Raw genomic sequence first — 14328 nt, 5'->3', positions numbered from 1 at the left:
AATTTAATTTAATTAGTATAGTAAGTATATATAAGATATAGAATAAGTGAATATAAAAAGTATATCTCCCCCCACTGGTAAAAAGTAACTTAATAACTTGTATTTTAAATGAGCAACTTGTTACATTTACTTAGGTACATTTTTATGCTCATATTTTTACTTGTAAATTAAGTAAAAGTTCTAAGCTATAGTATATATCGTAGTATAGTATATTTTTCTACTCTTTCCACCTCTGAAAATTATTGAAGCAAACAACATGCTAATACAGTATGTAACCCAAATGCTATTTTGTACAAGTTTTATTTATATTACATCAGAACAAATCAAAAAGAAAAGACTAGACTGCACTACCGGGGAAAATTATTAAATTATAACCATGGTGGGCAAAAACCAAAAATAGAAACCATATACTCAAACCAAATTAAATCAAATCCCATTACACAACACTACATTTAACTGTACACAGCACGCTAAGTTGCCCCAAACATGCACAAAACACCCATGGAAAAGGGTTCCTCCACCCTTCAGTTCCCCACGATCCTGCACTAAGTGCAACCTTCACAAATGGTCTATTTACAATGTATCTTACTATTTCACCCTGGTCTTGTCTTCGGGTCAAATTGACCTGTTTCAAACTGTTTTATATCAGAAATATGGATTTCTTTCAACCAAATTGCCAAAAATAACTTGGATGAATCCATACATTACTTTCATTGAATTTTGTGGGTGTTTTATTTAGTCCTAGGGCATTTTAAGCATTTTAATGTTTTTTTTTGTTTGTTTTTTTAACAGTTTCCAGACTAAACTTTGACATTTATGATCCACTCAAAATCGTCTGAACTTTACTAAGCCAAAATAATTTACAATTTCTATCTTTTTAGCTAAAAACATAAGTATATTTTGATATAAATGAGGTTTGTTGACCTTGATGTTACGTCTCTAACACTGCTCTGGCCTCTGTTTGGAAGAGAGCCATTTTGTTGTTGTGTTTCAGGTCTGCCACCCCTAAGGGCCTGATCGTTAACAGGTGTTTTCAATCCGGTCATCAGATAGGCTGCATAAAAGCTCCCAGGTCCAAGACACCATCCCTCCCTCCTGCCTCAGCCTCCTGTCGTGCTGAGAGTAGTTGGTGTACTACTACTAAAACTGGAAACATAACAGAAAATGGCCACTTAGAAAGTTTGTGAAATGTGTCTGAAGATTACTTGTTATGATTTGCTAGTATGAAGGAAATTGAATTAAACATACAGTAAGTAAAGGATCTGAGTAATTTATTCCAACACTGGATATCAGCACCCACCATGATCTGAACATGTCCTAGTGATTGAGATATTGTAGTCCATGTATTATGGTCTTGAAGTGAGGCCACTACAACACTTAGACATTGTGCAGAAGTGCATCAGCTGTATTTCAGCTTGCTGGTTGCCATTTAATTAAACCCTAAACCATACACAGTCCATGATACCTGGTGGAAAAAAAATATCTAAAAAAATTGCCTTAAATGTGGCTCTCAAAGAACCAAAACTGGTTTTAGAATACAATAAATCTTCTCATGTTCCAGAAGAGAAAGGTGGACTTGAAGAAGAAGAAGAAGAAAAAAGACAATATTCGTTTTGTCTATGATTGCAGGAGGAACTTGAGGCACACTGTCACTTGCAGCAGTTGGACGTTAAAGTAATATCAATTTAAGGAATTCAGCATGTCAAAATGGTTCAACCTATACGCTACGTACTAGAAAACAGTCTCCTTCCTTATGTATGGAAGGAGACTGTTTGTAACGTTCACTAACAGAAACTGCAGATGCAGTGCAAATAACAAAACTCAGGAAAGAACGGGTGCAGAGATAAATGCCATGTGCATAGCATGACTGCACGGGGCTGGGGGGGGGCAATCATGTCAGACTGATATTTCATCGCTTGATGTCAGTCATGTTATCTGATCTCTGGGATCCAGGAGGAAAGCACAGGAGCAATAACTGCCTCGAAACCAAAGATGGAGTGTGTATCATTGTAGAATAATTAAGCATGTTGGAAATTAAAGTGTAAGGTCAACATTGTTTGTCAATGCCTTTTTAAAACTATTACAAATGACTGTAGACATATGGATGTGAATGTCCAATTTCTGGTCTGCTACCTCTGGGGGTAAGGTTATATGTTCAGGTTGGGGAAATTGTTTTGGTTAAAATCAGATTTTTGGTCTCCCTATTCACATGGGATATGGACTATTACCTGGTGATCTATAGTCATTTTTAATAATTATGGAGGTTGTCTGTGATCTTAATCCTGTGCCAATGAGCCATATCTGTAATTTGTGAAGTAAAAATATGACCTGCCATATTTCACAGAACACTGAGGTCCTGTGGTAATATTAGTCTTGTACTGGTTCCGGGTCGTGTATCATTTTTTCAACGTTTTTGTTTCCTGTGTGCCCTATTCTCCCTCTTCCGATGACAGATATGGGACGGCGGGGGGCTGCACTGGCTGCCTTTCAGGGCCAACCAAGTCTGGACCACTGCCAGACCGGGGACGTCCGTCCCCGAGTCGAAGCGCTCCCCGCCGTTTTGTTCAAGAGCTTCCCCATTTTTAACATGGACTCCTGATTTGAGAAATCTTTTGTATTTTGATTGGTTTAAAGACATGTCAATAAACCAGAGATCATTTGTCCGGCATCCCAGAATGCTGTGTGGACTAGCCAGACCTTCCTCCACAGCGCTGTCAAGGAAGGTCTGGTAATGCAGGACTATACAATGGGGCGCAAAAGTTTGGGCACCCCAGTTAAAAATGTGTATAAATGTGCATAAAGAAGCAACGGAAAGATGGAAAAATCTTCAGAAGGCACTAAATTACAGATAAGACATTTGTGTAATATGTTACAAAAAGTTAGATTTTACTTCCATCATTTACACTTTCAAAATAACAGAAAACCAAAAAATGGCATCTGCAAAAGTTTGGGTCTCCTGCAGAGTTTCTAGTATGCACCCCCACTTTAGAAAGCTGAGACCAGATGTCAATCTTAAGGTTTTTAATGCCCAGACTCCTCTGAACCCCCCTCCATCAATCAGCACCATGGCTTCTAGAAAACTGAAACTGAAATTAGTTGACGCTCACAAAGCAGGAGAAGGCTAGAAGAAGATAGCAAAGGGTTTTCAGATGCCGATATCCTCTGTTCTGAATGTAATCAAGAACTGGCCGTCGTCAGGAACAGTGGAAGTTAAAGATCTGGAAGACCAAGAAAAGTATCACAGAGAACAGCTCGCAGGATTGGGAGAAAAGCAAGTCCAGACCCACGTTTGACTACACGATCCATCCAGAAAGACCTGGAGACATGGGAGTTGGTACACCAATCCACTATAAAGAGATACTCGTACAGACATGGTCTTCATGGAAGAGTCATCAGAAGAAAACCTCTTCTACGTCATCACCACAAAAATCAGCGTTTGAAGTTTGCAATCAACATATAGACAAGCCTGATGCATTGTGGGAACAATTTCTGTGGACCGATGATGTTAAAATAGAACTTTTTGGCCGGAACGACCAAATATACGCTTGGAGAAGAAAGGGCACAGAATTTTATGAAAGTAACCTCTGTCCAGCTGTTAAGCATGGGGGGGGGGGATCAATCAAGCATCTTTTCTTGGCTTCTTTATGCACATTAACTCTAAGTTTTACCTGGGGTGCCCAAACTTTAAAGCCCCACTGTATGGTTAGTAATCAAGATCGTTATGGAGAAAACAAATGACACTTGTACTGTAAAGCTCAATTAAATAAATCCATAAATTGTTGTGTCTGAAAGGAACATGATGCATCTTTATTATTGAGGCAGGTGTCCGGGCATAACACACTTCAGCCAGACGATTATCAACATCAGTGTGCGTAGACGGCGAGCCTACATGTCCCACAGCGAGACAGGGATGCTTTAGTGAAAGGTGCCCTTGAGTCAGAGGTCTAAAGCGCCATGCTGCTTTCATTTGTTTGAAAGGACAGAAAACGGTTGTCCTCTCTGCACTTCTTTGATTGGATTGTTAATGGCAGGGTGAGTTTTCTGCCGCACGCCGCTGCCTTGCATGCATACGAATGTGGTGCGGAGCAGGTGAGGATCCTGAGGGGGAGACTGTTCATCATTCCATAAACTTCCCGCACTAATCTGTTCATAAGAACTGCTCTGCTCTCTTTCCTCAGCGTTCCTCTCCCTCTCATTCTCATTTGTGGCCTTTCTCTAAAGGAAAGTTGAGCGTGCACAGTGTATCTGGCCTTCTTCTCATCTGACCTTTTGACAAAAATATCTATTGTGTTACCTCGGGGTTGTGTAACACGTACCCACATACCTAGAGGTATATCTTAAGTCAGGGTATCTCAGCTGATTGTATTTTTAGAATGGCAGCCTTTGGAAGAGAGAGAGGAAAAAAAGCAAATAAAATATAACCAGAGGACACATGTTAATGTTAAAGGCTGGACATAAGGACACGTTTTTGGTTCTAAAAAAGCACAAAGACACTTTCTGCCTGTCTCTTCTCTCATCCTCTTATGCACTTTCCTAATTTCATGATCAGTCTTGATGGCATGTGTCGCGAGCAGCTTAAGTGTGCGACAGTAATAATCCTCCATGCGGAAACGGCAGAAGTTAACAACGTTGGTAACATTTATTAAACAAAGCTTTTACATCATGGATTTTTAGTGATACAATCACCCGAGTTACAGCCCTAGTTGTGATGTCATGCCCAGCTCCGGCATACATCACATCCTCCCAAACATCTTTCTAAAATAATCCATGTGGTCCTGATTAAGCACATGACAACGATGACCCTGGGTCTCTCTTAATCTGAATTAAGAAAGTAAAATGCACATGAAGCCGGAGGGCAGCCGAGTAATTTGCCATTTTAAAACATCAGCAAAGCTGCTCCCACCTCTCTCACGAGACATCCCGACATCACAAAGCAAGTCCAACGCTATTTCTTCTCCTTTAGAAGAAAAGTTAATGGAGGTGGGGATTTTAAGATGAACACATTTTATGAATAAATAGGCTATTATGTTTGATTTCCCTTGTTTGTAAATGATAAAGAGATGAGATGAATATGAATAGCAATCACGCAGAACCATCTTGTAGCATCAGGGGTTGTGCTGTCATGTGAAACCATGTGAAACAGCCATTAACAAGAAAAAAATAAACATCCACAAATCATTAATGTCCCAAAGGTATTCTGAAATCATTTTTTATTCATCCAGCACCCTGGTATAATGGCAGTCTGGTGTCCTGTTGTATATTCACAACTAGAGCTGGGTGATACAGGAAAACAAATCTAATAATAATACTTTTAACCAAATACACCAACTGGCAATATTGTAGGGTCAACTATTGGTGCTTTACAAAACATATTAACCCTTGTGTTGTCTTCCTGTCAACAATGAAAACTACCCGTTTTGGTCATTTCTCACTTTTTCAATGTTGTGGGTCCTTTTTTTGATGTTTTTTTTGAAAGTTTGATATTTTTAATGTTGACATTTTCACGCTTATTTCAGCCCATTTTTATGACAAAAAAAAAGATTTTTTTGAAAAGGGGTCAAATTGGACCTAAGGACAACATGAGGGTTAAAACAATGAGTTTTAATTGAAGAAATAATAATGTGGATACCGTGACTTCCATGTCACAAGAATTCCAACAGCGCCCGGAGCATTTCATTGCGTTGACAGTACAGTGGAGTTAACGGAAGTACAGATCATTGTCCCTAACCAGCCGTGGAATACCATTAGTTCTCCTCAGGCCGTGTGGACAGGCCTCCAATGAGCAGCCTGGTAATGGGCTCCCTGTTTGGAGCGGCCCGAAGACTTGGCCCGAGATGAGGAAGGGTAATAATCTTTGGCCGATGAGTGAGCCATACTGTGGCCGCTTCCACTCTAGCGGTCTCATGCTGCACGCCAAACAAATGCACCACACGGAGTCCTCCCGCCAGTCGGGGATGTTTTCTGGACGTCCCAGTGAGAGTATCTGAAACTCAGTGTCTTGGATGTGCCTGTGGAGCTCCCGGGGGAAATGAGTGCTGTCCCGGGCCCTGGCATTTAAAAATGCTGTTCTTTTTTTTTGTGGGGGGGGGGGTTGCTTCCTGGCTCGGGCTGCAACTCCACAACAGATGGCCAAATGGACATCCACAACACGGCCTTCTGGTGCCATCCTCATGCCACATATGCTTCATCCCGCGGCTATCACTTCCTGGAGGTTGCTTTCTCACAGTCCCTCACAGTCGTCACCATGGCTACACAATCCCAGTTGTGAGGAACAGACCTCAGTGTGCACAAACATGCACGCACGCACCCACAAGTATTGAAACCCTCTTCAAGCCCTAAATCCCCACATGTAAGGCACTCCGAAGCCAATGTTGATCTGATTTTATCAGCCTATCATACAAATTCTGGAACACTTTCACTTTTATTCCTTAATATTCAGATTTCACATGTCATGAAGCCAAATCGCTGGTCCTAGATCATAAGATGCTTCTCAGTCAAGCTTCAACAAACACTTACTGAATTTCAGCCTCTGGTTATGACAAGATAATCGGAGGCATTTCCTAACACAATGCCGAGCAGTCATCTGGTCATGCTTTGGGAAACAGTCGCGCTGCCTTGGCTGACTGATAAACTCAGGCTAATCTGTGGCATTCTTTGAAAGCAAACACAATTGATTGTATTGTAAATAAATTGGCTCCTCAAAGCATGAGAGACAACTTTGAAGAGCTGGAATCACAATTACAAAGGCACCTATATGCACACCAGTTGAATGAGGTTCATGATCTGTCTCGAGGTCCAACAAATAGAATTAACCTGATCAATTTACCATCTCATCTACCAGGATTGTTTTTTTTTAATTGGCATTGCAAACATCGCATTGCAGCCATAGTTGAGCCAGGTTTGACTCTCTTGACTGACGACCATACTTTTGCCAAAACCCTCTGCATCAGCACACCTGCTAAACCAATTCACAGGCCTCACTGAAATAATTGACAGGATTGAGTTTTTTTTCACACAGTGCTTTTGTCCCTCTGAACAAATGATCCTCCATCTCTGAGCAGCCTTCAGCCATTGGCTGCACTAACAAAGGTCAGCTCTGCAGCTCAGGTTCAAAGCTCCCCACATGACACATATTCGTTGAGGATGCCAGAAAACAAAAACAGACAACATACAGTGTATCATACAAAGGAAAGGAGCTGACAGTATAGAGATGACAATAATGTTTATCATCTCATCTGGCTCTGGGGGAAACCAAAGCAAGACAACCAACTGGGCAAAATGGACTAATGCCCCAGTCCTCAGCTGGGCCCAAAAGCCAGTCTGCAGCCAACACATTCTCTCCCATTGCGTCAAAAAGCAACGATTGGTCAGCTGCTTTTGTTATTTGTTATTGATGCAAAAAGTCTATCTTACCATGGTATTTAGACGCGCTTGGTCAGGACTCTTGGTGACACTTTTTAGCGCTCTGGGTCACGACGTATGTTTTACAGCACAAGAACGGGACAGTTAGGTTAAGGAAAAGATGGTGGGGTTCCTACATGTATGAACCCATGTCTCCTCGCAGATTTTCCTTCTTTCATACACTTGTTATCATCGTCGCTCTAATGCTGCATCATCTTACAGCGTCACGCTGGAGCTGCTGCTCTGTCCGGTTACAGCATGTCCTTAGTTGTGGGTTATTTTAAGATGGACGTGGTCTAAAAATCCAGCGTTTACACCTTCATTATTTTAGTTTAAATTGCGCTCAAATGCTTTATATTTGTTTATGTGTGCAAGTGGGGTCTTAAAGCAACTTTTTCCCCTAACGGCCCCTAACAGGTAACTCCAACTATGGGTTTATGTAAACAGTGGAAAGTTTAACAAATAGTTTACTTTGCAAAAGTTTAAGTAGAGAAAAGCGCTCACTAGGAGGACACAACAATTTTACAACATCAAAGAACAAAACCTGGACAAAGGGAGACAAGGACAATTTATACATGAGGTAGGGGAAAACCGGTCAAAACGATCAGGGGCGGGGTAGACAATCACAGGGGCGGGAAATTCACACAAAAGGAGGAAGTCAGGGTCTGAAACGAGAGGGACAGTGGATACTAAATAAAACAGGAAGTGCACAACAAGATTAGACATGAATGACTTGACAAGACATAACAAAAAGTACATGTCCCGTGCTTGAAACGTTCTACCGACCACTTTTTGCTAAGATGGTGAGAAAAATGGTATTGATCTGACCATAGAGACAAAACTGGGTCAAATTTCCTCAGAAGCAAACACTCCAATTATAGTTCCAACACTGCCCAGGCCTCATGTCCACAGTGACACTGTAGACATTACATAAACTGGTGCAAGTAGAAGTTTTCATGTCCCCATCTTTATATTTTGGTCAGACACATGAGTAATTACAAAGAGACACCACAGACACAGCAGCTCATTATCTGCATTCTGTTGTTCTATCACTCCATTCTCTGGGGAGAGTAAGCCATGGCATCTCTATGCCCTTGCCAATGCTTCGTGGAACAAACAATGTTGTGAGGCAGAACCAGGAACTAATTTCATTAGCTGCTGCCATTTGTGACTGATTACAGGCTGTTCTCAGTGGCTGGCAAGCAGGTCCAAAGTTCTGGGAGGTTAATAACCAGTAACAATCAATTACTTAACCAATCTGATATGATCAATGGGGTTTCTAATCCAGGAGACGGCATGATGAGTGGTGGATTACGATTAAACCTCAAACATCCAGAAATCTCTTCAGCAGCTTTGAGCTGTTTTGCAACATCCTTGTAAATCAACCTATTAAATGTTGAATTTTCCCTCAAGCAAACTGTCTAACAGAGCATCACCAAATATAAGTAAACTTCTAAATCGCCTTTCAAAACCAGGGTTTAAGAGTTAAGAACGATGCAACATTTTGTAAAATATAAAAACAAACTACAAAAAAACACTGACTAAATCTGCATTTTTTATAACTAAGCCTAGGTGAAGACATTTCCAGATTGGGAGAATAATAGTTAATTGTCATTTCTTTAAACCAATTACAATCATCTTGAGCGGAGCTAAGCAACGGACGGAGCTACACTGTCTTCCTCTTTTTCTCTCTATACTGTATTCTTCTTGCTGAAAACTGTTGCTGGAAATTTCAATTTGCTTGCGAGAGTCATCCCAAAAAGATTAATATATAATAATAATAATATAATATAAACTACCTTTGGTCTTACATCTAGATTTTGGGACAGCCAGAAGACCTTGGTCAGTAGATCTCAGTGACCTCACCGTGGCCAGAGGACACAATAATTCAGAAAAATGAAATGTGGTCAGTGAATCCTAAATCGAGGTTTAGCTAAAAGTCTAGCAGCTGCATTTTGAACCAACTGGAGCTGAGACAGAGAAGCTCAGACTGGGAAATTACAATAATCAAGGCTGGAGGAATCAAAGGCATGAATGATTATTTTTTTGGGTGTAATAAACAAGATTGGATCCCTTTGTTTGTGTCACTCAAATTTCATATGTTGGGCAAAGAAAACTCTTTGAGGCTCGCTTGACATTTACTGCAAAGGGACCAATACGCTGCTCTATTTCATCAGAAATCCTCTGAGAGCTTCTGTTAGGTCAGGGTTAAGATGGAGGAAGCATCTGACATCCTGTACTTGATAGATCCTGTTATGCAGATAGTTAACTAAGGTCATTTAATTTGAAAGAAAAGGTATAACTGCTTATCATCCGCATTACAGTGAGAAGACATACACTTAAATAGACTAATTAAAAAACCAAGGAGAAAAGCATGCACGGGGAGAACTAACTAGGACGAAGGATTAAAACCTGGGAGAGCACAATCCCCACAGGAAAAATGTAAGTCTAATGAATACAGAACTTAAGATGAATGAAGTCTAATGTGCAGACATATATTCAACAAGACGCCCCATCAGAGGTTGGACCACGGTACTGTCTGCGTTGTCAAAGAAGAAAACCAGCAGAATCTTAATTAGTGTACTATCAACCAATAGTAGGCCTCCCCTGTTTTGGCGTGCATCTCAGGCCATATCAGGACTGGTTATTCTAATTATTTTTATTATTCGGCCATTATTCACACATCACAGAGCCGGCCCTGTTAAATCCGGTAGCCAGGTTTTACTGACTCCACATATAAAATCCAGAAATATTTTCAGAGTAAAGGGTCTCAGTTGTCGTCCAGCATTTAAGTCACTAAAGTAAGCTATTAGGTGAGCTATAATACGCATTTTCAACCTAATCATCAGACATGTAGGAAGAAAATGATGAATAGAAATGCATTTTTATAGCATATTTTGTGTCAAAACAAGAATAAAGATGTAAAGCCCTGCTAGAGGCTACAATATGTATCAAACCATGCAATATTTGTGTTTTACATAAAGAACAACATGCTGGTGCTGCAGGAAAGGCTGTAAGAGGAGCCTTTATCTTACAGCTGACAGGAATTTGCTTAATCTTGTATGAAGTACTTTTACTATTTATTGACAGTTTTGTCAGCCAATCCGTCTCTAGAAGCCCGAGATAGTCCTGGTTAAAGACAGTGATGTCGCAGAGTTCAGGGAGGACCAACGTGGGAAAGATTGACAGCTATTCCTTCCAGTTAAAACTAGAGATTATGAAACCGGCCTACCTGTTTAGCCAATAAGAAGACGAGGTGATTGATACCAAACTTGACCAGAAAAACTTTACCCTGTGATGGCTACAGCTGTGTCAAAGCAAAAACAGGGACTTAGATATTGCATTCCACATTTCCTCAATTTATAATGACTTATTTCTATATATTTATGTATATAGTTATATCAAGTATGTGTGTGACGGATGTGGAGGTGTTTTTGTATTTGAGAAATTTGGTATTTTGCACTTTCTTTTGTGGCTAGGGTACTAGTTTTGTGTGTAGTCCATCTGATGTGTTCATAGTAGTGTGTTTTGATCATGTTACAGATGCTTTACCTGGACAGAAAGAGAAATTCTCTATTCTAAGCTCTGTAGCTCTGTTTCACTAAGGCCGAGAATCACACTGACACTTGGAACTGAAAATTAGACGAGAAAGCACGTATTTTCAAGTGTTTCTTAAGTATGGAATGAGTTCTGGAGCATTAGTTCTAAGGCTGGCGCACTTCTACCTGCACACCACAATACCTGTTACTGAATTTTACATGGCTTCTTGCATACGCCATTAAACAAACGCTTCGAGACAGAAAACCACATCAGGTCCCAACTCCCCAAACTATTCTATTATAGAAGTACTGCGGTAAACTGAATCATCACTGAATAATCATGACAAACAGCAGATAATCAAATACTAGAACTACAACTAGAATAGCAAATAGGAAGACAAAAGAAAATCAAGTGGTAAGAATCTGCTGTCCAGATCAGGTAGATGAGCAATGAGTCACACACAGGACACCCACCATTCAACATCCTGTTACATAATCTCCGGCTAACGCATCACCGAGGAAGAATTAATTTCACAAGCCAGAAAATAAAACACAATCTCACGGCAGTTCTGTACACTGTCATGTTATTTTTAATCTATTGATTTGCGTACACAGATCTCATTTTTTTCACGTTGGTATAGATGGGAAGCATCTATCCGGAGGTTGGGTTTAGAACCTCCGAAAAGGAAAGGTCTTAGTTTATACTCAGAAAACAATGATTTATTCAATTTCATCCTATGTTGTAGTTTGTCCCATTGTGCTTTGCTGTATACTAGTCATTTTATGTTGTATTATTTCCCTACAGAAATACTGGATCATAACAACATGATGCATGTGTCACTATTTCCGTAGACCTACTTGAGAAGTCACATTTAAAGTCTTAAAGCAATGTCTGCCGACCCCTAGCTACATTCATACGACTCCACTCTCAGCAACAACCCAGCGCACTCTTTACAATTTGATTGGCTACTCAAGCCCAGCGTGCTGAGATTGGCTGGAGATCTAACCGCATCGCCAGATAACACTTATATTACTGAGAGGGGTGAATAACTAGACCAACAGACGTTCAATTAGGTAGAAATGTAAATCAGTGCATTTCAACGTTACAGATGTCCTCAGTTTCTGTCTGTTCGTCATGAACATTGTTGTTACTGCATTGCATTTTGGGATATTTATGCCGGCGTAGTGTCCAGTATTGCATACTGTAATATTTTACTGGAAATAGTATGCAAAATACCCAAACTGGGTCTCCTCCGGAGGGTGACTGGCATGTCCCTTAGAGCCGCTGCTCCTTCATGTCAAAAGGAGCCAGTTGAGATGGTTTGGGCGTCTGGTAAGGATGCCTCCTGGGGGCCTCCCTAGGGAGGTGGTCCAGGCACGTCCAGCTGGGAGGAGGCCTCAGGAAGACCCAGGACTAGGTGGAGGCACGTCCAGCTGGGAGGAGAACTCAGGAAGACCCAGGACTAGGTGGAGGGACGTCAAGCTGGGAGGAGGCCTCGGGGAAGACCAAGGACTAGGTGGAGGGACGTCCAACTAGTAGGAGGCCTCAGAAAGAACCAGGACTAGGTGGAGGGACGTCAAGCTGGGAGGAGGCCTCGGGAGAGGCCCAGGACCAGGTGGATGGATTATAACTCCAACCTGGCCTGGGATCGCCTCGGGATCCCCCAGTCGGAGCTGGTTGATGTGGCTCAGGAAGGGGAAGTTTGGGGTCCCCTGCTGGAGCTGCTGCCCCTTCGACCCGACACCGGATAAGCGGATGAAGATGGATGGACTAAGGTTTCGGACATACTAACGTATCTCACATAGTGTTGTTGCTGCTATATAGCATGGGAGTATGGGATTTTGGCGAAGCCAACGACTCTTTTGAAGCAAAAAAATGAGCTTCCAGAGATCGTCAAAAGTCGACCAGACCCACTGTCTTCCAGCAGAGACACAGAGTGTGACAGTAACATAGCATGGCTAGTTAGCTCTAGCTCCAGCGGTGTTCAGTCATCCTCCCCTGTGTCACTTAATTATAAATGGGTACAGCAGTGGTTATTTGCTGAAAACTGTGGTACAAGAGTACTCTGCAATATATCTTACTTCTGAACGACCATGATGTAATTGGTCCTAAAAATTAAGCAATTCCGTGCTGAACATGTTTTAACTGTTTTTATGGTAATATTTGTTTATGGTTTTACATTTAGGAATCCCATACCTAACACTGCTGCCAATAGAAACCCTCCCCGCCTCACTTCACTGACTCTTTGCATCAATTAAAAGGCCTACATGGTTTGTACACCTTTGATAAAATAATAATAACCGTACATTAGTAAAATAGTGGTTGTAAAAACATAAGCCAAATGCATTAAGACTTAATTAGAAAATTAGAAGGTGAATAACAAAAAAAAAACAGGAATCATTCTTAGTTGGCTTTCTGTCAGAAGAACAAAAGATAGCTCTCATGTTGGAAGAACCTCACATAACCATCCTTTCTGTGCTATTTCTGCATGTTGTCACCAACATGACATCCTTCTACAGACACACACTTCCCATGCACAACCTCAGGGACAATATGTGCACAGCACATATATTTACACGCTACAAACATCTGTGCTTCCTTGTTGTTTAAAAGGAGCAACAGAGAGACATCCCTGAAGGCCTCCCATCCCCCTCATCCCTGCCTCCCATCTCCTCCCCCCTCTCCTCCTCCTCTTCTTCCCTCTTTTTCTGGATGAGACGCAGCATCCATCGCTAAAGGCAGATAATCACACAGCGAAAAGAAAGGATTCCTCCAGCTTTACCTTTCAGCGTAGGGAGTGATGTGATTCAGCTCAGATGTTGCTGCTCCTCAGCCTCGGCTAACAACATCATGTGACCATGAACCACCTGCTCCCTCTGCCGGGTCACATGACTATATTAGGCCCTTGCAAGGATCTCTGGGATTTGTAGTTGTAGGGTGGAAATGGAATACACATTGTGGTGGTTAAAAAATACTTGAAAGTAGGTAAGGTATTAATTCCTAAAATATAGATCTCAGTCATCATTGACCGATATTTCAAGATATATCTACAAAATGCCATTAAATGTATGTAAAAAAAAAAATGTGGAGGAACGACAAGATTATATAATATTAATTACACATAAATTGTCTCTTCATTCATTTTTATATAGGGACTTAATATCTTAAATATCTCACCAGCTTCATAAAAACCATGGGGGAGCCACGCCATTTAGAATCTTTTCATGACATCACATACAGTATATCATGTGTTTTGCCTTGTGCTGTGCTTGTATCGCGTGTCGCTGCATGTTTAACAATGTATATATATTTTATAGCTTTATGTGTTTTATGTCTGCCCTCTCCACCAAGACCATGTAGCCACTCATGAGTTAATATAACTGTCAT

At 41.1% G+C, this 14328-nt stretch overlaps 1 protein-coding gene across 2 annotated transcripts in view; it reads right to left on the bottom strand.

Annotated features, from left to right (window-relative positions):
* tsnare1 (T-SNARE Domain Containing 1) overlaps positions 1–13829 on the bottom strand; it is a 125288-nt gene extending 111459 nt beyond the window's left edge. For both annotated transcript variants that reach the window (XM_034874751.1, XM_034874750.1), the window contains exon 1: positions 13724–13829. The gene's annotated coding sequence lies outside the window, so the exon portion shown is untranslated. The remainder of the gene's footprint in view (positions 1–13723) is intronic.
* Positions 13830–14328: the final 499 nt, after the last annotated feature.

Source organism: Etheostoma cragini, chromosome 6, assembly GCF_013103735.1.
Source record: "Etheostoma cragini isolate CJK2018 chromosome 6, CSU_Ecrag_1.0, whole genome shotgun sequence".
In the NCBI taxonomy this organism is placed as follows: Eukaryota; Metazoa; Chordata; class Actinopteri; order Perciformes; family Percidae; genus Etheostoma; species Etheostoma cragini.
This window is presented reverse-complemented; position numbering and strand designations above follow the sequence as displayed.